At 44.9% G+C, this 25,579-nt stretch overlaps 1 long non-coding RNA gene across 1 annotated transcript in view; it reads left to right on the forward strand.

Moving 5' to 3' along the window:
• LOC134945861 (uncharacterized) overlaps positions 1-25,579 on the forward strand; it is a 100,826-nt gene that overhangs the window by 70,316 nt on the left and 4,931 nt on the right. Inside the window, exon 2 of the long non-coding RNA XR_010182162.1 lies at positions 1,692-1,782. This is a non-coding gene — a long non-coding RNA (uncharacterized LOC134945861). The remainder of the gene's footprint in view (positions 1-1,691; positions 1,783-25,579) is intronic.

Here is a 25,579-nt window from a genome sequence, read left to right on the forward strand (position 1 = left end):
AGTACTTTCCTGCAGGCACTGGTGTGCATAACACTACCATTTCATCTTGGATGACATCTCGCCACCTCAGAATTAATTATATTTCCACCGGCCAATAGTAGTTACCAACCTGATATCTCTATCACTGTTGATAACTCAGCAATCATCCCTACCCCACAAGCTTGCTGCCTAGGTGTCATTATTGGCTGTGAACTGTCCTTTGTTACCCACATTCAATCTGTCTTAAAATCATGTTACATACATCTAAGAAACATATCCAAAATATGACCATATTTTACACCAGACACAGCAAAAACTCTAATCCACGCTCATTATCTCCCGCATTTATTATTGTAACAGTTTCCAGAGTGGTCTTCCCAAACATAGGCTCTCACCACTACAATCCATTCTGAATGCAGCTGCGGTGCTAATCTTCCTTGCTAGACGTTCATCATCTGCAGATACGCTCTGTCAGTCCCTCCATTGGTTACCGGTATTCTACCGTACTAAATAGAAAATACTTTTACTTACATGCAATGCTATTAACCAAACTGCACCAACATACATCTCTTCACTCATCTCAAGAAGTTTTCCTACCCAACCTCTACGCTCTGCACAAGATCTGCGTCTCTCATCCACTTCTATTACTTGTTCCCACTCAAAATTACAGGACTTTGGGGCTAATTCAGACCTAATCGCTGCTGTGCATTTTTTCGCACAGCAGGCAATCAGGTCTGAACTGCGCATGTGTATGCTCCGCAATGCACAGGCACAATAGTCCACCGCGACGAGGAGCGCCAGTCAGCGATGGGACAGCGCAAAAAATCTTATCGCACCGGCCATCGCAGGGAGATTGACAGGAAGAGGGCATTTGTGGGTGGCAACTGACCGTTTCTAGGGAGTGCCTGAAAAAACGCAGGAGGGACCCGGCGTTTTGTGGGAGGATTCCAGACGTCAGCTCCGTCCCTGATCATTGCAGCGGCTGAGTAAGTCCTGGGCTGTGCAGAGACTGCACACACTTATGTTTGTGCAGCTCTGAGGGAAATGCGATTGCACACCTGCACACACACCATACCCTGTCCCTGTAGGTGGCGACAGGTCTGAATTAGCCCCTTTATCCGGGCTTCACCCACTCTGTGGAATGCCCTCCCACACACAATAAGACTCACCTCTAGTCTCCAAATCTTTAAACGTTCCCTGAAAACTCACCACCTCTTCAGACAAGCCTATCAAGTTCCAGACCCACCTACATAACCTTCAGTGCTTTCACATCTAATTACAACCTCTCTGTACAGTACACATAACATCACATATCTTGTCTTTCTTTACTCTCACACCCTCCTGACACTTGGCCAACATTGCTGAGTGATCATATCATACAACCCAATAAGAACCTAGAAATCTGGTGGACCATTATGCAATAGGTAGCATTTATCCTTGTGTATCAATACCTATTTACCTATAGATTGTAAGCTTGCGAGCAGGGCCTTCCTACCTCTATATCTGTTTTACCCAGTTTTGTTCTATTACTGTTGTTCTAATTGTAAAGCGCAACGGAATATGCTGCGCTATATGAGAAACTGATAATAAATAAATACATAAATAAATATCTGTTTGGGAAAATAAAATATATTGGATGTCCCTTCCCTGAAGCTGCAGCAAAAACTGTACATTTTTAGCTTCTTTAGCAGCTGTCAATTCATATTTTCTAGGTTTACATAAAATGCATTTGGATTCTGAGGATCTGGCAACAAGTGTGTGAGGACGTAAAAACCCAACCGCTCCAGGTTCAACAAGACAAAGGTAGATTAGATGCACTAGTTGCTATTAATAAAATGCAGCAAGTGGATCGGGAGAAGCAGATCACAGACAGCAGCTGAACTGGAAGATGAATGCTCCTAAACTTTGTCAAAGTCGAAAAATATCATGCTGCACGTTGCCATATATTAACCCCATGCGCTTGCCCGCTGCACGTGCACATTCTCTCCCATGCGTGCGCATATTCGCAGTTGCGTGACGTCGCCTCCACGGTCGTGCGCTCAGGTGCGTGGTATGTGCATTTACAATAGAGTTTGTGTGTGTCTGGTGGGCGACTCGATCGTTACATAGTTAATCTGAATAGTATGTTTTATAGGTAATGGTCCCCTTAATAATAACTGTAAGTTTGTTTAGTATAACTGGTTCATGAACAAAGGAATTCCTCTTTGCATGATACGAAGGGTCAGATAGGGTCTGAGCGATGGTGTTTGGTACCTAACCGACGAGTATTTTATTAGAAACAATCCGGTGCTGGTTAGGTGGAGATTAATTGCTCCTGCGTATAGTTATGTCTATAAGTAGTTTCTGGACATTTACTGTATTTGTGGTTCATTGTCCATGTGGTGGGAATCCTGAGATTCCCTCCCACCTGAGCAGTATGAAATAGTCACAGCCCTCTTGTTCAAACAAACCTATGACCTTTTGTTATAATGTGAAGACAGATTCCTGTGTCCAATGAACAATGAGAGTGTAGGGCCCTTTGTAGTATACTGTATGTTGTATATATAAGGAACAGCCAGACTGGACCAGCTCAGTCTACTCTCAACAAAAGGTTTTCATCATTGACTAACTAGGGAGCTGGTGACCAGGACTGCGCAGCGATCATTCCCCAGTGTGTAAGTTCTCTCTGTGACCACCTTATTCTCTGACTGTATTTTGCCACGTTCTCTCTCTCTGTTAGTGTTAAGGATTGTGATGCTATTGTATATTTATGTGTAGTTATTCTGTTAGATATTGATGTTAGCCTGTAGTGTATAAGATGTTAACTGTATTTTCCCTTTTTACATAACTAAATCTTGTTAGTAAAGGTTTTGGAACCTTAGCAAGGTATTGTATGTTTATTACATTGCTGAGGGTATTTGGAGCGTCTCAATCGCTCAAGCAGCTTTTATATTAACAAGGTTAAGAAGGTCTATAAGCAGTACATTATTACAGTGTTACAGTACCAAGGTATACAGTGTGAACATATTCTGTGTTTAAAGTTTATAAAGGTTACTGTCTGTGTGTACGCTCGCTGTGTGTATTCCGTACACCCAGCGTAGCGTGTGTACGTAATTTGCGTACCACGTGCAAGGCCTTCATACGCAAATAGCGTACGGAGTGCGTATCACGTGCACGTGGTTTAGCGGCCATTACGGCTACACAGTATTAGTATATAGCTAATGTTAAAAGGTAGATAACTGACTCTATCAATTGGGGGCAAGTCCGGTCCACCTCATATCCGCAGTCAGGCGAAAACGCACAGACTTTATCGATCAGCAAAGGGAGGAAAGGTAGTATAGGTAGTATCTTGTAGTGCTGATCAGATGAGAGTCTGCGTCTGATTCTCTTGGTTTGTAGGGATGCTGGTGGAATCCGAAGAAGGTAGGAACATTAAGCTATTGTCTTTTTAAATCTGTTTTTTATTTCTATTTGGTGCCAACTGCACACGCAGATTGGATTGCTTGTCTGTTTAAATAGGTTTAAAAGTATTTTTGGTCGCTCTGCATGGCTTGATAGTTTTATTTTTAGCTCAGGCCTAGAATAACTTTAGGGGCTGGCATGATGATTTTCTTTGTGACAAAAGAAGCCGCATGGTCTGTCCTTCATTTTGTGTAAACCTCATGGATGTGGAAGGGGGAGGAACAGCGGCCATTTTGGGAAGGTCAGATTTTTTTTTTCTGAATGGCTAATTTTCAGTTGACTCTGGAAATAATCAGCCATCCATTGTCAAAAAGAAATCATCATTTAATGAGTTTTTAATGCATTTATTTAATCCATATCATAGTCAATCATATGTGGTTCAGATAGAGTTTAATATAAGTTAATAGTAAAATGAATATTTGATTTAGGAAATACACAAATAAAACAAAGTTGTGGGGGGTTTTTTCTCTTTCTCCCTTCAAGAGCCTGTTTAACTCTGCTACTTGTGAGATGGGCCATTGAAATGCAAATGAACCTGTGTAACTGGGTTTTGTTTTGTTTTTCTCTCCCAGCAGTGAAAGAAATCGCCTTCACAGATAGTTAAAAAGCACATTCATATGCAAATTATAAGCACTGAATACGGTCTTATATATGTAATAGTGATTAGTACATATATGTAATATCTATATGTGCGTGCTTACATCAATGTATGTTATTAGATTAATTTAGAATTGCATTTTAATCTGTGTATTTTCACATATCTCACTTTCCTGTTTGCCATTTATAATTGATAACGTGCTGAGAAATATTTGTTGCTATTTGTAGTTAAAAGTAAAAATAATACATTAAGGAGTAATTTGTAAAACACGCACATGGCTTTGCCTAAAGATACAAGGAAAGATCTGTGTGGTGCTCAGTAGATGATTACAGATAAAGATCATTTACATTGATATAAACGTGTTAGTTGTATTTCTGTGGATATATCTGGCCTGCATACACGTGTCTCTAACAAGAGGCAGAACTAGCGTACGCAACGCAAGGGCCGACGCATGGAGCGTATATTACGCAACAGAGCGTCTGTGTATGCCCACGTAATACAAATCACACGATAGTATTGTTTAGTAGGCGATACGGAGGCAACGCGATAATAGCGCAAGTCAATCTCAGTGTCCTAAATTTTAATCTAATAGATCCTTCTCTAGTTGCAACTCCTCTAGGACTAGACTGCGATACTGAATGAAAGGGATTTCTGTACAGAAACTAAAGTAAAGAGTATATGAGGTGAAAGAGTATGTATATATGAGTATTTTCTCATTTTGTTGGAACGTAGAAGTCGGGTTCCCGCAGAGGTACATCCGTGACAGTGACAGCGCATGGTGGCTTGGGAGGCATCCCTTGTTAGATATTGAAATAAGATCATTAGAGTATAGCAGATCAGGAGGTCTACTGTAGACACAGACCAGAAGGTCACGGACCAGGAGGTCCAGAGAGACAGACCAGGAGGTTAGGTACAGCAGACTAGGAAGTCCGCTATAGATAGAGAAAAGAAGCACAACCACAGGAGGGTTGGTGCAGTACCCATATAGGCCAACAAGCTCTGGCTGACGGAATTCGCAGCCGTAATTTTCGATTCCGCTGGTCGTTCCGCACATAAGATTAGTTGCTTATGTGCAGTACGATTGTACCGCATGTAATTGTGTGCATTAGTTCGTAACTTGACCCAGTACCGTTTGCGTACGCTAGAGGGGTCATAAACGCTATTTGTACATTCTAACGTGATTTGTGTAATTTTTTATTTTAAGGGAGATTCGCTGGTCACTCGGGAATTCTCTAACAACCAATAGTTACTGGGAAGGGTAAGTGCTCTTCGGATCACACCCACATGTTCCAGTAAATAGAGGTTCAGGTCGCAGGGGCCCTGGGTTGAGTACGCCAGCGCTAGGGCAGCGTGTGGTCATATTGGTCGACGTGGGCGAGTGTGTGAAGGTACTCTGTAAACTTTCACTGTCCTCCTACCCCGGACATCTTGGTTTTTGTAAGGGTTCGCTGAAGACCCTGATTTGAAGGTCAGAGGTAGTGAAAGCAACACCTGCAAAGATGGGGGCTAGTTGTTCAAGTAGGGGGCGATCAACCTTGGTTCCGGTTGATTTAGTAAGCCGGCCAATAGGGTCGGCAAGGTATATCATGTGTGAGAAATACGGTTCACACACAGAGGTTTTGTGCGATGAATGGGAAAGAATGACTGTGCATGACGGGGGAAAGTTCCCAAGAGTAGGCAGTTTTAGCCCAGAGGTGTTACAAAATCTAAGGAGAAGGATATGTCTCATTAAATCTGCAAAGAGACGGATCCGACATTATGACTATTTACAGTTATGGCAACAGGAGGGTGAAATACAAAGAGGATTGGCTCAAGCGGCTGGATCTAACCCTATCAGAAAACTGATAGCCACCGCTTCCCCACCACCATACATGACAGGAGAGAAGGTGGTTACAGAGAATGGCACACTGGTGTTTGATAAACATGCACTTAGTAAATGTATAGATATTAAGAATAATGTAACTAAGATTGTTGATGCTAATACTAACCCGTGCAAGCTGTACCCTGTTTTAAACTTTCCCCAGGATTGTGACCAAGAGGATGAGCCCACAACAATATCGGCACTCTCTCTAGCAGCCACTATAGCAGAAACGACAGTGGGCACGGCCCAACCGTAAGAGTAGTATCAAAGGCCCCTAGCGGAAGGACAGGTGAGGTCGTATCAACCGGTAAGTACGGCACTGTACACTATGCAGAAACCATTACACCACATATTGTAGAACCTACACAGAATGATGTTATTGAACTTAATCCTGTCAGGGTAATTGCAGTACCAAATGGGAAAACTGACACTTCAAGAGTCACTCCTGTCAGGAACATCGCCATGCACTGCCCCTTTTCCCGAACAGAATTAAGATTAATGATGTCTGAATTCCCTGATCCTAGGAAAGATCTAGTTGCAAGTCAGAGATACATTAGAGAGCTAGGTAACTCTTCAGAGCCCACTAACAAAGATTGGCGGACATTGCTGAGGGCAGGTTTACCCCCCAATGTCGACTCAGTGAAATTTATTGCTGACTGTAAATTAGACGAAGAGGTACCCCTTACGGATGCATACAATCAAGATAATGTAAAGAGAATCAATTTATAGTTAGGAGAGTATTTCCCAGCTGTTGTCAAATGGAACAAAATTTTCATCATTAAACAAAAAGAGGGAGAAACAGCTGCTGATTATTTCCATCGGGCATTGCAGGACATGGCTAGGTATACAGGGATAGAAGACATTAAAACAAATGTGAATCATAGGGAAGTAGCAGTATCTGTGTTAATGGATGGTTTAAAAGAAGTATTAAAGACTAGGGTATAGACCACCCAACCATGTTGGCAAGGTTTGTCGGTGGCTACTTTTAGAGAGGCCGCTGTTGATCATGATCGGAATATCACTAGACACAGGAAGTCGCAGAGTGATAAGCTGATGGCCGTAAGTATACAGGCTCTTACCACCAGGCCACCTCAGCATAAGTCTCAGACGCCTGTGGGTAAGTCAAATATGGTAGTTTGTTGTAATTGTCATAAAGAAAGACATTTTGCACAAGACTGTAGAATTAAAAACACACAAAACTCATACCAAACCCCTAGACAACGACATGAGACACGAGATTGGGATCAAGTTATGAGCCACACGCAGGGGAAACAAGAAGGTATCCCCCAAGAAGAGACTGGCAAGTCTCCGATAGTTCCCATTTACACCCTTCACAGGTAATAGCTGCCAGTGCGATACAGGGAGGTTACCACACACCATAGGGGTGGGGCCACACCTGTAATCTGCAGCCAGTGAAATTAATTGCGAGCCTTGGAAGTGAACCCGAGGTCACAATTGATGTAGCTGGTAGATCTCTAAATTTCCTTGTAGATACGGGGGCGGCCAAGTCAGTGATAAATTCGACCGTGGGCATGAGAACCACTGGTAAAACAATTCCAGCCATGGGAGTAACAGGAGTAGTACGACACTATCCTTTAAGCAAACCAGCAGAGATTACGATAGGGCCTTTGCATACCAAGCATTCTTTTCTGCTGGCTGCATCAGCTCCGACTAATCTCCTAGGGAGAGATTTACTGTGCAAAATTGGATGCGTCATATATTGTACTCCTGAAGGTGTGTTCTTGGACATTTCCCGAAAAACCACGCTCAGGAAGTGCAGGATATGCTAGACTCCCCAACAAGATTAATGTCACACACTGTTGTTATAAATAGGTGTCCGTCCAAGGTAGAGGAAATTATTTCCCAGATACCGGAGTCACTTTGGACCAAGGATGAACAAGACACTGGATTAATGGCAAACGTAGCCCCAGTAGTTGTACAAGTAAAACATGGTAGGATAGCTCCAAAAATCCCACAATACCCTCTGAAGCCAGAGGTGGAGTTAGGAGTTTACCCTGTAATAGAGCGCTTGCTACAACAGGGCATTCTGGTAAGGGCGTCCAGCACTGCCAATAGTCCCATCTTCCCTTCTAAAAAGAGTGGGGGGAGGGCTTACAGACTAGTGCAGGATCTAAGAGGGATCAACAAAATAGTTGAGAGCCAATTCCCCGTAGTGCCAAATCCAGCTGTCATTCTTATGCAAATCCCTCCCACTGCCAAATTTTTCACTGTGATTGACCTCCGCTTTCTTCTCGGTACCTCTGCACCCTGACAGTCAATACTTATTCGCATTTACATTCAGAGGAGTTCAGTACACCTGGACTCGCTTACCACAAGGTTTCATAGACAGTCCGAGTATTTTCTCACAGGCCTTGCATGATTGTTTACAGTCTTTCCAACCTGAGAGTGGATCAATATTAATACAGTATGTAGATGATTTACTGCTGTGCTCAGATTCACTTGAATCATCCCTGAGAGATACGAAACAACTCCTGTTTCATCTTTCAGACACTGGACACAAGGTTTCCAAAGATAAGTTACAATTATGCCAGACCCGGGTGAAGTATTTGGGACACTGTCTGACACAAGGACTGAGACACCTCACCGCTGATAGAATTCAAGCAATCCGTGACATGACCCTGCCACAAACCCAGCAACAGATTAGAACGTTTTTGGGAATGTGTGGGTATTGCCGTAACTGGATCCCAGGTTTTTCCATACTAGCCCTACCTTTGCAGGAGATGGTCTCATCAAACAAACCCGATCGGATTTCGCACACCGACGAGTCTGAGATGGCATTTGAGAGACTTAAACAGTGCCTAACGCAGGCACCGGCATTAGGTATGCCAGATTATGGAAAACCCTTTGAACTGTACGGAAGAGAGAGTGCTGGGTGCGCAGCAGGTGTCTTAACCCAGAAGCATGGTGATGCCAGCAGGCCGGTAGCCTACTATAGCGCTCAGCTAGACACGGTAGCGCGATCCCTCCCCACATGCTTGCGAAGTGTTGCAGCGATAGCATTGCTAGTAAGTAAAAGCGAAGATGTAGTGCTAGGACACAACCTCACAATTCATATACCACATGCAGTGTCAGCTTTACTGAATTCTGCCCAAACCAGGCACGTCTCATCAGCATGCTTTACAAGATGGGAATTGGCATTAATGGCCCCGGTAAACATTACTATAAAGAGATGCAGTGCACTAAATCCTGCAACATATCTCCCAGGTGTGCCTGGACAGCCACAAAGGATGGAGGATGAGAGTGATGGTGAAGGAGGATTTAGTAAGGACAATGACACGCATGATTGTATGGAATATTTGACCCAAAATGTCACGGCAAGGCCTGACATCAGTGACAAACCACTGGAAGATGTAGATTTTACTTTCTACACTGACAGTAGTTATCACAGACAGACGGACTCGGGAGACTTGTGTACTGGATATGCAGTCGTAGATGACCAAGGTACCATAGAAGCAGAACCGCTAGGCCCACCACACTCTGCACAAGTTGCTGAACTGGTTGCCCTAACCAGAGCATGCGAATTAGCTAAGGGCAAGTCAGCCAATATCTACACAGACTCTAGGTATGCCTTTGGAGTAGTCCATGATTTCGGGGCCCTATGGTGCCTCAGAAATATCATGACGGCAGCTGGCACACCTGTAGCGCATGCAGCCCACATCAAAAGACTTCTAACAGTGATACAGGAACTCGACAGAGTGGCTGTTATCAAGTGTAAAGCTCACACATATAGCCAAGACCCGCTATCACTTGGTAACAGCCGAGCAGACGAAGCTGCTAAATCAGCAGCCAGTACCCCCATACAGACAGACATCACAACTGATGGTATTTAATACTGTCAACACACAGAAATTATATGAAATGCAAAATTTGTGTTCACCACAAGAGAAGGCAATCTGGAGGTCAAAAGGATATGGCCAGGAGTCCTCAGGACTCTGGACAGATGGACAGGGTAAGCCAGTGGCACCCAGAGCATACCTTCCAAGTCTAGCGGAAGCGGCACATGGGCTGACTCATCTCGGCAAAGAAGGAATGTGTAAATTGGTAAGAGCTTATTTGTGCGCCCCAGGATTTTCTTCCCATGCGGGTAAAAGAGCGATGACATGTCTCACCTGCTTGATGAAGAATATTGGAAAGGCAATACCAACAGAGCCATCCCATATCCCTCCGACAGATGGCCCTTTTCAGGTGATACAAATTGATTTCATACAATTGCCACCTTGTAGAAATTTAAAGTATGTATTGGTCTGTATTGATGTATTCTCAAATTGGGTTGAAGCATTTCCCGCGGCCACAAATACCGCTGTGTTTACTGCAAAGAAAATTGTCAGGAATTTGTGTGTAGGTACGGTATCCCCAGAATCATTGAGAGTGATAGGGGTACCCATTTTACAGGTGAAGTCTTTCAAACAATGTGTAAGTTGATGGGAATTAATAGTAAGCTGCACACTCCATACCGCCCCCAGGCGAGTGCGAAGGTGGAAAGAGTAAACAGCACTATTAAAAATAAATTGAGCAAGGTAATGACTGAAACAGGACTGTTATGGCCTGAAGCTTTGCCAATCGTATTATACAGCATCAGAACCACTCCCAGGTCCCCTCTTAATCTGTCTCCTTTTGAAATTCTGTTTGGTCGACAACCCCATGTTATGATTAACCCCCAGGATGATTTGAAATGTAACAATGAAGTAACCGTAAAGTACTTGGTTAAGATGAGTAAGCAATTGAGGAATCAGAATGATAATCTAAAGTTGGTGATTCCTGATTTGCCAGACAGTAATTGTCATGACATTGAACCTGGGGATTATGTAATGATACGGAATTTTCTACGCTCAGGTTGCCTTATTGACAGATGGGAAGGACCATACCAAGTCTTATTAACCAGCACAACAGCATTGAAGGTTGCCGAGAGGGAGACTTGGGTCCATTTGTCTCATTATAAAAAGGTTGCTGACCCAGAGAGGTCCCATGATAAAGAACAGACGGTAGAGGTTGTATCACTAGAGTGTCTGTTCAGAGAAGATTGAGACGACACCTGAGCGCTGAGAATAATAAGACCGGAGGCGTTTGTCGAGCCAGATTTCTTTTTCCCATTTGTTATTTTCTCCAGTTCCCACCTCCCTCCTATTTCCCTTCCCCCTTCTTATTTTTCTCCTTTTACTCCTCTAAGATGGACTTGCCCCAAGAGACTGTGATCCGGATTTTCCTGTTAACCCTGTTGTTGACCAGAGCAGTCTGTTTCGGTGAGAGTACCATGGAGGTTGAGAAAGGATCTGGAATGGGTTCTGATGACCAGGATGGAGGCGTAGATTTCCAAGAGCAGCACAATCACTGAGTAAAGGCGAGTATAAGAAAACGATCTGATAGCATTGACAATAGAAGGAATTGTGAAGGATTGTTAGCTGAAGAGAACTGCATCTGTAGACACTGTGACAATATAGTTGAGGATGGGTGCATCAAGAAATGTCAGTCCAGTTTTAATATCCACATGGACCGGCATCCATTGAGTGACTATCACTCCTTAGTGGGTAAAGTGTTAAACCAGACAGACTGTTGGGTATGCTCTCAAGTACCTCAAGGTCACAGCAAATCAGGGCTAGTACCATTCCCTTTAACTACAGGAGAGGTACTTGAGCTAAGTGGTGGGAGGCCGGTGGACAAGAGGTTCAATATCTCTAGTCCTCCTAGTTTGAAGCTCCACCAATATCATGTGGATAGGTCTTTAGTATGCTTTAACATTTCCAATCCCCGAAAGCCGGGAAATTGGGAAGTGTCATGGAGTAATCAAACCATGACATTTTCACATAGAGCCAACAGAATGCCCATAGACACAGAACTTATACGCCAGATAGCCGACGATGGAAGATTTTTCCGGTATAGGTACACTTTAGGAAGTAGGACCATGCGAGTTGGAGAAGTATCACCAGGATACTGTGCACATATCGTACAAACAGATACGTGTACTAGACAGATGGGAGAATTAGGGTTAGGAGATTTCACATGGAAAATTTGGAACATGGTAATGTCATACTCCGTCCCATATGTTCTCCCCGATGATGCATATTTCATATGCGGGAGGAAGGCGTATAAGTGGCTTGCCCCAAACTCAGAGGGATTGTGTTACATTGGAAAAGTACTGCCTGAAGTAAAAACTGTATCCCATATCAAACTGAAAGACATTCACCGCGGTACCCAAGCTCCTTATACTCACACTCATTACGAGCACGTCGTTAAACGGCACCTGATAGAAAGAACAGAGCATCCGGCCTCTGACCTGATTCATGAATCCACCGGGATTCAAGTCCTGCTCGCGTTAGATATCACTCGTACCACCAGAGGAGTGTTAAACTATAGATATATATCTGCGCTAGCAAATTTATTAGACAATATCACCGAAATTTATGACGACACATTCAGGTATACTGGGAGAGAGTTACAAGCCTACAAAACAGAACTGGTTCAGCATAGGATGATTCTCAATTACCTCACAGCTGTGACAGGCGGGTATCGTGTTACCCTAGCAACTCAATATGGAATAAAGTGCTGCACGTACATTACAAACAGCACGGAGGACCCAGCCGAGGTCATAGACCAAAAGATGGATGATATTTTACAATTAAAGTGGTAGTTCCGAAGGAGACATAATCTCACTCTCGCTGCTGTGAGTAATGAGCTGACCAGTTGGGTGTCATGGTTGAACCCACGAAATTGGTTCTCTGGTTTAGGAGAATGGGCCCAAGGTATTATTATGGATGTAGGGAAATTTCTCTTGTGTATTCTGGGAGTCGTCATATTGGTTGGTCTGATATTTAGATGCGATCGGATTTTAACGAAGTGTAAAGGTAATACCAGAGTGATGAGTCTGAGGAGCGCGGACACTGTAATAACAACAACAAATTTGATTTATGACCCAACGATAGAGACAATGTTGTGATGAAAATGTGATTCCACAGTCCGTTTCTTTCACCCGTTTCTCCTTTGTTTTCCTCCAAGGTACAAAGACATCCGCTTGGAAGAAGAATTTGACAACCTCTTTTATACAGACCATTGATGAACTATGTCACCGACCCCCCCCCCAATATCCCTAGTGACTTTAACTTTTTACGAAAGCCCAAAAACTTTAGAGACTGTAATTTTATGGACTGGAAAAGCTTTTGTCGCCATTTATAGCAAAAGCACAGAGAGACATCAGACAACATGTACATCAAGACAAGACACCAGACAAGACCTCAATCGACGAATGCATATTAAACTCACATAGTTTATGACTGCATTTATAACAATTGCTTCTTATCCTCATTTCTACAACCTTCAGGTAATGACACACATAGTCGACAGGGAATATAGACACATATATCAGCATTCACATGTTCCCCCCATTCATGTATCAACTAAATGTGCTCCCCCATTTGTTGCAACCAAAAGCCGAAAAGAGCTCGGTAAAGTTTGACAGCCCATCCACAGACCCTTAATACGGGATAAGAAGGATTCAAATGTATACTTCGCAATACCTCGAAGCTTGATTTAAAACACGTACGGCACGATGATACATGACCCCTCAAACATGGATTCATACACACATGCTTCTACTATCTCACTAGGTCATACCTTTCCCACCTTCTCCTCTCCTCCCTTTACCCAATCATAAAAAGGTATTTACATGATGACATATATTTTTCTGTTTGAACTGTTTTAGGAAGTGGCAGTTATTGATGACTGCCAAAAGGTGGACTGTCAAAGTCGAAAAATATCATGCTGCATGTTGCCATATATTAACCCCATGCGCTTGCCCGCTGCACGTGCACATTCTCTCCCATGCGTGCGCATATTCGCAGTTGCGTAACGGCACCTCCACGGTCGTGCCCTCATGCGCGTGGTATGTGCATTTATGGTAGAGTTTGTGTGCGTCTGGTGGGCGACTCGATCGTTACAATAGTTAATCCGAATAGTATGTTTTATAGGTAATGGTCCCCTTAGTAATAACAGTAAGTTTGTTTAGTATAACTGGTTCATGAACAAAGGAATTCCTCTTTGCATGATACGAAGGGTCAGATAGGGTCTGAGCGATGGTGTTTGGTACCTAACCGACGAGTATTTTATTAGAAACAATCCGGTGCTGGTTAGGTAGAGATTAATTGCTCCTGCGTATAGTTATGTCTACAAGTAGTTTCTGGACATTTACTGTATTTGCGGTTCATTGTCCATGTGGTGGGAATCCTGAGATTCCCTCCCACCTGAGCAGTCTGAAATAGTCACAGCCCACCTGTTTGTTCTGCACACCAGTGCCTGCAGGAAAGTACTGGTGTCAGAACTGTTATGCACTCCAGTGCCTGCAGGAATGTACTGGTGTTTGAACTGTTATGCAAAACAAATGGACTCACAGACAGACTGGGGAATATGACATAACGTACACAGAAGGTGATAGGGTAACAAAATACACACAAAGTGAACAGAGAAGCCCAGAGGCTAAGGAACTGGGTATCTCCCTTGTATTAGAAATGCTCAGATGGGAAAAGCAAGATGTTGTGTTTTAATACGTAGAGAACACGAAATGCTGTTGCTAAGGGCAACAGCAAAACCCTAAAGGGTTACCAACGGGTGTGGCAGTAAACTCCTTGGTCAGAGATGGAATGATAGACACAAGGAGAGTCTCCACAATCCTAATTCTCACTTGCAGTGCACAGGTTCAGCTTACTGCCACTAAACTGACCCCTGACACCTAGCACAGTGAGACAGGATTAGACAGGCAAGTCTTAGAATACAGCCGCAAACTTGCTAAGTTCACAAAGTAGTAACAGAACCCCAGCAAGCTAAACGACTGACTCCAGTCTTACTGCTAGGTCTGGATTGGCAGAGTGTAATACCAAATCCCCAGGCCTATTTGCAGTAAGCAACAAACAAATACAAAGCTACACAGTACTGGCTAACTTTCAGGAACTGACTAACCAACAAAGATTCAGCAGCATCTGCTTACCCTGAGAAGAGGCCTTATAAAGCAGGTGCTGTCCACGCCCCACTCAGACCTCACAGACTGTGAGCACAAAAACCAGCACCGGATCCCCTGCCGTGCACAGAGCCTATAACCACTGCACAGCAAAAGACCCGAACCGGAGTATCAGCTGCGCTCAGGTTACTCCGCTAGCACTTGTCTCCCGGTTGCCATGACGACGTGGCAGCACAGGGCAGGAGACCCTAACAGTACCCCCCCTCTGACGAGGGGTCAAAGAACCCCTACCACCGGGTTTATCGGGGAACTGCGAGAAGAAAGAGCGTATCAGTCTGGGAGCATGAAGATCACAACTGCGCACCCACGACCGCTCCTCCGGGCCATACCCCTTCCAGTGCACCAAAAATGACAGCCGACCCCGAACCACCTTGGAGTCAAGAATCCTTTCAACAACAAACTCCCTCTGGCCACGTATCAGAAGAGGGGAAGGTCTTCCACTGGAAGAAGGATTACTAATCGCCCGTTTTAAAAGGGAACAATGAAATGTTTTATTGATACCCAAAGAACGGGGCAGATCTAACTGAAATGCCACCGGATTGATAACCCTGGTGATCTTATAAGGGCCGATGAACCGGGGGCCTAACTTATGAGATGGCTGTCTCAACTTCAAATTCTTGGTAGACAACCAGACGAAGTCTCCTAATTTGAAGCTGCAGGGTCTTTTCCGCTTATCAAAAACCCTTTTGGTCACTAATGACACAGACACAAGGGCTTTCTTCACTTTCCGCCAAATACCTCTAAGGACCGAAACCACAGAGGAACCACCAGGCGTGGAGTCCAGGGGGTCAAAAGAATTGGCCTTAGGATGATGCCCATACACACAAAGGAAGGGAGAGATCCCTGTAGCAGAGTGAGCCGCGTTGTTATAGGCAAACTCCGCCATGGACAGATGAGCAACCCAGTCAGTCTGACACTTGGAGACATAACACCTGAAAAACTGCTCCAAGGACTGGTTCACCCTTTCAGTCTACCCATTAGACTGCGGATGGTAGCCTGACGACAAGCTGACAGAAATCTGGAGATCGGAACAAAATGCCCTCCAGAATTTGGCCACAAACTGGGATCCGCGGTCAGAGACCACATCAAGTGGCAACCCGTGGAGACGCACAACATGCAGCATAAATAATTCAGACAGGCGTCTGGCCGATGGCAGCCCAACCAGTGGAACGAAGTGCGCCATCTTCGAAAACCTGTCAACGACAACCCAGATGGCTGTCATCCCCGAGGATTTGGGCAAGTCCACCACAAAATCCATTGAAATGTGGGTCCATGGCTTAGATGGGATAGAGAGTGGATGTAATGGGCCAACAGGAACCCCTCTAGGAGTCTTATTTCGGGCACAGATGTCACATGCCCGAACACACTGATCCACATCCTTAGCCACCGAGGGCCACCACACCGCCCTAGATAGCAACTCCCGAGTTCTGGCAATACCCGGGTGACCTGCCGACTTCTTGGCATGGAATTCCAGGAACACTCGCTGTCTTAACCTAGGAGGCACAAACAAAAGACCTACCGGAAGGTCTGGAGGAGCCTGCTCCTGTGCTCTAAGGACTAATGATAAGAGGTCCTGGGTAATGCCCACTTTAATACATGATGGGGTAACAATGGGCAATGGCTCCTCGGTGGTCTCCTGGATTGGAGCAAAACTCAGCGAGAGCGCATCAGCCTTGATGTTTTTTGACCCAGGGCGATATGTTATCAAAAAATTAAAGCGTGCAAAAAACAAAGCCCATCGTGCCTGCCTGGCATTGAGACGCTTCGCTGACTCTAAATATGCCAGATTCTTATGGTCAGTGAGAATTGAGACCACAAACTTAGCCCCCTCAAGCCAGTGTCTCCACTCCTCGAGTGCATCCTTAATAGCCAACAATTCCCGGTTACCCACGTCATAATTCATCTCGGCAGGTGAAAATTTACGGGAAAAGTAAGCACAGGGATGAAGGCGATTATCAGACACTCCCATCTGAGAAAGCACTGCCCCAATACCCATCTCAGAGGCATCCACCTCCACCACAAAAGGACGCTCTGGATCTGGGTGTCGCAGCACCTTGGCCGAAACAAATGCCCTTTTGAGACGGGCAAAAGCCGCTTTAGCCTCACAAGACCAGTGAGCAACATCCGCCCCTTTCTTAGTGAGTGCCACCAAGGGCGCCACTATAGACGAAAATCCAGCGATAAATCGTCTATAAAAATTCGCAAGGCCCAGGAAACGCTGAAGCGCCTTCAAACTAGTGGGCTGCACCCAATCCAGGACTGCCTGTACCTTGGAACCCTCCATTTGGAAACCTTCTGGGGAGATAATATATCCTAGAAATGGGATTTGCTGAACTTCAAATTCGCACTTCTCCAGCTTCGCCCCAAGCCGGTGGTCTCTGAGTTTCTGGAGGACTAAGCGTACATGCTTCCGATGTTCCTCCAGGGAATGGGAGAAGATTAGGATGTCATCTAAGTATACAACTAAGAATCTATCCAAATATTCCCTGAGCACATCATTCATCAAATCCTGGAAGACTGCCGGGGCATTACAGAGCCCAAAAGGCATCACCAAATATTCATAATGCCCTGAGTGGGTATTAAAGGCAGTCTTCCATTCATCCCCCTCTCTTATTCGGATTAGATTGTACGCACCGCGTAGGTCAATCTTAGAAAAAATGGTGGCAGTACGAAGCTGGTCAAACAAGACCGAAATGAGAGGCAGTGGGTATGAGTTTTTAATCGTGATACGGTTCAATTCCCTGAAGTCGATGCAGGGTCGCAAGGAACCGTCCTTTTTACCCACGAAGAAGAACCCCGACCCAACTGGAGACTGTGAAGGTCTGATAAATCCCTTAGCCAAGTTCTCCTGAATGTACTCTGCCATAACCTGAGTCTCAGGACGTGACAGGGAGTACAACCTGCTCTTGGGAAGCTTAGCATTTGGCAACAAATCAATGGCACAGTCATAGGGGCGATGGGGAGGTAGTACCTCTGCAACTTTTTTGGAGAACACGTCCGCAAAATCTGCATAACACCCTGGCAATCCTGGCAAACTTAGCTGCGAGAGCCTGACTGGAAGGCTCAAGCAACTCCTGAAACAATCAGTACCCCAACTAAGAATCTCCCCAGAGACCCAGTCAAATTGAGGATTGTGGGCCCTTAACCAGGGTAACCCCAACACCAATGGGGCAAAAGTACAGACAGTCACATAAAAGGACAATTTTTCAGAGTGTGTGGCTCCAATAAACAAAGAAATCTGGCTAGTGCAAGAGGTAATTTTACCTTGGGATAATGGTTCCCCGTTTAACCCACAAATCTCAATTTCCGATGCCAAGGGTACTAAGGGAACAGAGTGTTTCAGAGCGAATTGGCGGTCCATAAAAACCCCGTCGGCCCCACTGTCCACAAAGGCCTCAGTCTTGACAGTTTGACCGAGGATCTTCAAGGTCACCGGAATGATAAAAGTCTTCTTGGGAAATTCTGACTTCTGTCCTGACAGGATATTTCCCATCACCCTCAGGCCCTGAAGTTTTCCGGCTTTTCTGGGCATGATACTACCACATGACCTTTATTCCCACAGTACAAACACAACCCCTGCTGTCTCCTCCGCGTCTTCTCACGCGAGGAGAGGCGGGTAGCCCCAATCTGCATAGGCTCCTCGGAAAATTCCTCAGAGTCTGAGGTTCCCTTGGAAAGGAAGGAAATCTCAGTCTCCCTTTCAAGCCTACGCTCTCCCAGCCGTCTATCCACCCGGATGGATAACTGCATGAGCTGATCCAAGCTATCAGGCAAAGGATATTGTACCAGTTGGTCCTTTATCTGGTTAGAAAGACCTCTTCGGTACTGGTGTCTCAGGGCTGGGTCATTTCACTGGGTATCATGGGCCAACCTCCGAAACTCTGTACAGTAAACCTCAACTGGCCTTCGCCCTTGCTTAAGGATCGAAATCTGAGCCTCGGCTGAGGTCGTCTTGTCAGGGTCATCATACAACATGCCCAGTGCCGTAAAAAAAGCATCCACACTTTTAAGCAACGGACAGTCAGGCAGCAACCCATATGCCCAGACCTGTGGGTCTCCTTGTAGCAAGGAAATCACTATGCCCACCCACTGAATCTCCGACCCAGAAGACTGAGGCCTAAGCCGGAAGTATAGCTTGCAGCTCTCCTTGAAACAAAAGAACTGCGAGCGATCTCCAGAAAAACGATCCGGGAGATTTACTTTCGGCTCCTTAACCCCTGCAGGTGCTGCTGCTGCGGGAGCTCCGCCAGCAGCCTGGGAGGTGTGCATTTTAATGGACAAATCATTAAATTGTCGAGTCAGGACCTGCACCTGATCGACCACCTGTTGCAACGTATTTTGAGGGGTATACTCCATATTCCCACAAAATTTCAACAGGAGTATTAGGCTGCTGAATATGTTATGCACACCAGTGCCTGCAGGAAAGTACTGGTGTCAGAACTGTTATGCACTCCAGTGCCTGCAGGAATGTACTGGTGTTTGAACTGTTATGCAAAACAAATGGACTCACAGACAGACTGGGGAATATGACATAACGTACACAGAAGGTGATAGGGTAACAAAATACACACAAAGTGAACAGAGAAGCCCAAAGGCTAAGGAACTGGGTATCTCCCTTGTATTAGAAATGCTCAGATGGGAAAAGCAAGATGTTGTGTTTTAATACGTAGAGAACCCGAAATGCTGTTGCTAAGGGCAACAGCAAAACCCTAAAGGGTTACCAACGGGTGTGGCAGTAAACTCCTTGGTCAGAGATGGAATGATAGACACAAGGAGAGCCTCCACAATCCTAATTCTCACTTGCAGTGCACAGGTTCAGCTTACTGCCACTAAACTGACCCCTGACACCTAGCACAGTGAGACAGGATTAGACAGGCAAGTCTTAGAATACAGCCGCAAACTTGCTAAGTTCACAGAGTAGTAACAGAACCCCAGCAAGCTAAACGACTGACTCCAGTCTTACTGCTAGGTCTGGATTGGCAGAGTGTAATACCAAATCCCCAGGCCTATTTGCAGTAAGCAACAAACAAATACAAAGCTACACAGTACTGGCTAACTTTCAGGAACTGACTAACCAACAAAGATTCAGCAGCATCTGCTTACCCTGAGAAGAGGCCTTATAAAGCAGGTGCTGTCCACGCCCCACTCAGACCTCACAGACTGTGAGCACAAAAACCAGCACCGGATCCCCTGCCGTGCACAGAGCCTATAACCACTGCACAGCAAAAGACCTGAACCGGAGTATCAGCTGCGCTCAGGTTACTCCGCTAGCACTTGTCTCCCGGTTGTTGCCATGACGACGTGGCAGCACAGGGCAGGAGACCCTAACACTGTTCAAACAAACCTATGACCTTTTGTTATAATGTGAAGACAGATTCCTGTGTCCAATGAACAATGAGAGTGTAGGGCCCTTTGTAGTATACTGTATGTTGTGTAAATAAGGAACAGCCAGACTGGACCAGCTCAGTCTACTCTCCACAAAAGGTTTTCATTATTGGCTAACTAGGGAGCTGGTGACCAGGACTGCGCAGTGATCATTCCCCAGTGTGTAAGTTCTCTCTGTGATCACCTTATTCTCTTACTGTATTTTGCCACGTCCTCTCTCTCTCTGTTAGTGTTAAGGATTGTGACGCTATTGTATATTTATGTGTAGTTATTCTGTTAGATATTGATGTTAGCCTGTAGTGTATAAGATGTTAACTGTATTTTCCCTTTTTACAAAACTAAATCTCGTTAGTAAAGGTTTTGGAACCTTAGCAAGGTATTGTGTGTTTATTACATTGCTGAGGATATTTGGAGCGTCTCAATCGCTCAAGCAGCTTTTATATTAACAAGGTTAAGAAGGTCTATAAGCAGTACATTATTACAGTGTTACAGTACCAAGGTATACAGTGTGAACATATTCTGTGTTTAAAGTTTATAAAGGTTACTGTCTGTGTGTACGCTTGCTGTGTGTATTCCGTACACCCAGCGTAGCGTGTGTACGTAATTTGCGTACCATGTGCGAGGCCTTCATACGCAAATAGCGTACGGAGTGCGTATCACGTGCACGTGGTTTAGCGGCCATTACGGCTACACGGTATTAGTATATAGCTAATGTTAAAAGGTAGATAACTGACTCTATCATCTTCTTGCTGGACCATCTTATTCCATATTCTACAGTACTTCCAAAGTAATGTTTTTAAATAAAACCGGTTGCTTTTTATAAACAGTCATGCAGTCTCAGACATTGTAGTAGTGAAGAAGGACATACTGTCTATTTGTCTGAAACATGTTAAACTCTGTGTGACCAGCAGCTGACTGGGGGCTTTTTATACAACCTCCTGGTGGTGAGCACAGTTCCTAGGGGGGGGGGGGTGTTGCCCTGATCCTATTCCATCAGGACTTTGGGGAGGAAAGCCTACATCCAATTTGAGATGAACAGTGGATAGAGTATTACATGTTTTTATATTTTGTCTTATTGTGAGTGCAATTGTTTTATTAAAAGTACCATCCTTTCCAAAGGTCTCTGCACTAGCACTTTTGTCTCGCTGTATTCCCCATACTCCTTTAACCATGAGGTTTGAAAAATGGGGGATACATGCTTCTCTTTCAGCCTGAATTGGAGTCTGTGAAAGTGTTGAAGTACTATCAGCACTAGTACTGGATTGCTGCTCCTGCTCTTCTATCTACTGATCCAAGATTGGTTAAATTTTTGACACCAGTTAAGAAATTAGTTTTTTTACACTTGAGATTTGTTTCCACAAACAGAGCACTCCTAGTAATTATGGCACCCTAGAATGCTGCTATTATTTTTTTTAAGCAAAGTGCCTGGCCCTGAACACACAAACACAACATAGTGCTCCTAGCAATAATAGCACCCTAAAATGAATTTTTTTTGTAACACAGTGCCTAAGCATCCTCTTCCTTTGATCTCCCGTATCTGTAAAAAGAGTGCACCAGTGTTCTTAATGTTGTTTTTTTACACAGTGCCTCACAGTTCAGCAGCCCTCTTCCTAGTCTGATCTCATTGTAGTGCCTCAGAGCAGCCCTGATATACTGTGTTTGTGTGCATGTGAAAGGATTTAGTGAATGCCACAGTGCTCCTAATACATCCTCTTTCTCCGGCCTCCTGTATAAAACGGCGTCCGATCACGAGGGAGGGACTTACTGTATATGCACTCCAAAACATGAGATTCAGCACGGGAAGATTAAGTGTTACCTCACAATGGGATCCAAACATGGCGGAAGGCCTGACCTGGGACTCAGATCTACTCGTGACAGCACCAACCTCTCTCCGCCTCCACCACCACCAAAATTTACTGACCATTGCCCCCTCTTCCCTCACTAGTTATAACAATTTTAAAAAGTTGTAATAACAAAAACAAGAAAAAAGAATCACCTGGCCTCATCTGGCCATCAGTCTAGGTGGGCTATCATGCAAGTGTGTATGCTGTAACCCCCCTCCCAACAAGCAGCACCCCTAGGCAAGTGCCTCATGTTCTTAGTGGAAAATCCACCACTGTCTTGAAGGCATCCTTTATAATATGCCAAAACCTGCCAAAGCTGATGAGCCTGCCAGGCTCATCACCTTTGGCAGTAAAAAGGTAGGCAGCCAATGCAGGGCTGAATTATGGACAAGGCAGTTCTGATGGCCAACTAGGGCCTGGAGGGAGCCAGGGGACCCTCCTGCGACCCGCTGCCATCCAGTTGTAATCTGGGTTGCCAAGGAAATTGGTGATGGGAGAAATTCTATGGCAATTAAAGAAGAACTCATGAGAAACAATCAGGTCCAACTGGGGAAGAGAAAGAAAGAGAATGGGGGAAACAGGGCAATGTGAGGAAAGAGAGAGACAACAGTGGGGGTAGAGGGGGGAGAATAGAGAAACAATGAGGTAACAAAGAGAGATATCACATGGATAGATAGATAGATTGAAAATGGGTGAAGTGAGATAGACAACAGAGGGAAAGACAACAGGGCAGTGATTGAAAGTAGGGAGGCCAATTCCAGGCCATTTTTTTAATCCCGGGTATCAATCCAGGGATTCCCAGGAAACCTGGGATTGGATTTCAACTGTGTCCGGCCATCCCCCATGCCCTACCCTGGCCCTCCCCACCTGCCCCGCAGACGTAAAAAAATTTACAAACCTGCACACCCAGGTAGCGGGTGAGGAGGAGGCGGCAGGTGAGTGCAGGGGGAGCCGGGAGGAGGCAGCGGGTGAATACCGCCATACTTTCCGGCTCTGTGGCTGCTGACAGCGCAGTGTGACCTCACAGTCACAGGTCATGCTGCGCAGGGGGAGCCGGGAGGAGAAAGCCGGGCAGTTGATCCCTTAATCCCCGGGATTGGAGTTTCCAATCCAGGGATTGAATCCCAGCCGTTTTTGAGCCTAAATCCCAGGATCCCGCCGATCTCGATCCCGGGATTGGCCTCCGCCGATCTCGATCCCGGGATTGGCCTCCCTAATTGAAAGGCAATGGTGGGAGAGATAGACAGACAATCGGGGAAGTGAGAGAGACTTAATGGAGATAGAGAGAGAGAGAGACTCACAGGTGGGAAGAGAGAGATGACAGTTGTTAGAGAGAGAGTCAAGCAGGCGCTTGGAGAATACATCCTCTCCAAGTTTCGGTGATCCAGGTCACCACAAGCTTTTTACTGGACTTGGGTCAGATGATCAGGGTCACCCATTTACACTGCAGCCTTATCTGGGTGCTTCCCGAATGCAACCCTGGTAGCTACCTGGGTCGGATTCAAACCCTTTTCCACTGAGCTGTGACCTGGATAGACCGGCAATAATCCATGTAATTGAGGCAGTGGAAAAAGGATATAAGAAACAAATAATGGCCTTTAGACTTAGAAGATCATTCACTACTTTAGTCAGTGCTGTCTCTTTGGAGTGTTGGGAACAACAGCCTGACTGAAGTGGGGCCAATAAATTGTGTAAGCTAAGAAATTGTGTGAGAGCAAGTCTCTCAAGAAGCTTGGAGGGGCATAGGAGCAGAGAAATTGGATGGTAGTTTGAGAGAGAGGTAGGGTCAGCATTTAGTTGTTTTTTTTTCCAGCATGGTAGTAGTCACTGCATGCTTGAACAGTGATGGAAAGATATCAGTAAAGAGAGAGAGATTCCAGATTTTAGTTAAGGTTGGGATGAGCATATGAGACAGAGTTATACTGATTTGTGAGGTATAGGATCTAGATGAGAAGTAATAGAGTAGGTGGATGAGAAGAGTGATGATACTTCATCTTCATTTGTGGGATCAAATGAAGAGAAGATGCCAGAGGAAGGAGCAAGTCGCTGACTGGAAGAGCACAGCATTTCTTTTTGGATCCTATCAAAGTTGTCCTTGAAATTGAAAGCAAGATGTTGTGCACTGATAGTAGCTGGTGGGTTGGATGAGGGAGGAGTAAGAACTGATTATCAACAAAGGTTAACAACATATAATACGATATTATTGGCAAAATAAATGATTCCCTTGTATAAAAAGAGACACGATTCCAGCTGCATCATATATGCAGAAAATAACAAGGTTTTTTCTTCCCCAGCCAATATCTCAGCTATTTTAGCCAATATAATGCACTTTTTGCAAACTCATACCTAATTAAATTCCCCCCAAAGACTCCTGGGGGGTGGGGGGGGGGATGCTATTGTTTGAAAATTCGGTTGGGTGTCTGTTTTTTCCTGTCTATTAGATAGGAAAAAACAGACACTCAACTGACTTTTCAAAAAGTTGGAAAAAAACCCTAAAGTTATGTGGAGATATTTTATCACATTAGATTTAAATACTTTGTTCTGTTCACTTGCAAGACTCCATGGGATGGTATTTTGCAAATAAACAGAGAGCATGGCAAAATAGGTCACAGCTTTAGTGGATTAATAGAATATAGAAAATGTGGGCAAAAAAGAACTACAGGTGCCAGCTCCAAAACCAAAGCTGGGGTAATGTGAGGGTAGAGGAGTAGGGTTGGCATTGATGTAATATGTGGGAAAGCACATGGGAATAGTATTGGCAGCACCTGTCAGAATGAATGCAGATTAGGATACGTGTCGGTACAATTGATGTGGATGACTTAATAACAGATTTTGGGGCTACTGTGATTGTCATAAGATGGCTGGGACACTAGGTGGCATGTGTGAACAGTGGAAGGTATGCTGGAGAAACTTGTACAGTGGTTAGCATGTAAGGGACACATAGCATAGTGGAGAGTCTATGCAGCCACACTGGTGACATGTCTAAATATGAAGGTGTCATTATGTTTGTGTTAGTACTTTTGCCCAGACCTTTTAGAATAGTTTGGTGACATCCGGTGTGCCAAAGGGAATGCATACGGTCACCCGAAAAATCGGGTGTCTCCCGCAGAATCCGGGAGAGTAGGCAAGTATGGTATACAGGCATGTCATAGGGCCTTTAAATAACTGCCTAATACAGTGTCTTCCAACTCAAGTCCCCAGGAACCCCTAACAGTGCATGTTTTACTAGTTAGTGCACATGTGTATTACTTAATAGTAGAGATGAGCGGGATCAGTTCCCAGAGAACCGAACCCACCACCACCCCCAAAACATCCTGTTACAAGCCCGGTTCTGAGTCTGGCTCGGGACTTCCCACCAGACTCGGAATCCAGAACGAGGCAAAACGTCATCATCCCGCTGTCGGATTCTAGCGGGTTTTGGATTCCATATAAACAGCCGCGCATCGCCG

This window comes from Pseudophryne corroboree, chromosome 1 (genome assembly GCF_028390025.1).
Source record: "Pseudophryne corroboree isolate aPseCor3 chromosome 1, aPseCor3.hap2, whole genome shotgun sequence".
NCBI classification, from domain to species: Eukaryota; Metazoa; Chordata; class Amphibia; order Anura; family Myobatrachidae; genus Pseudophryne; species Pseudophryne corroboree.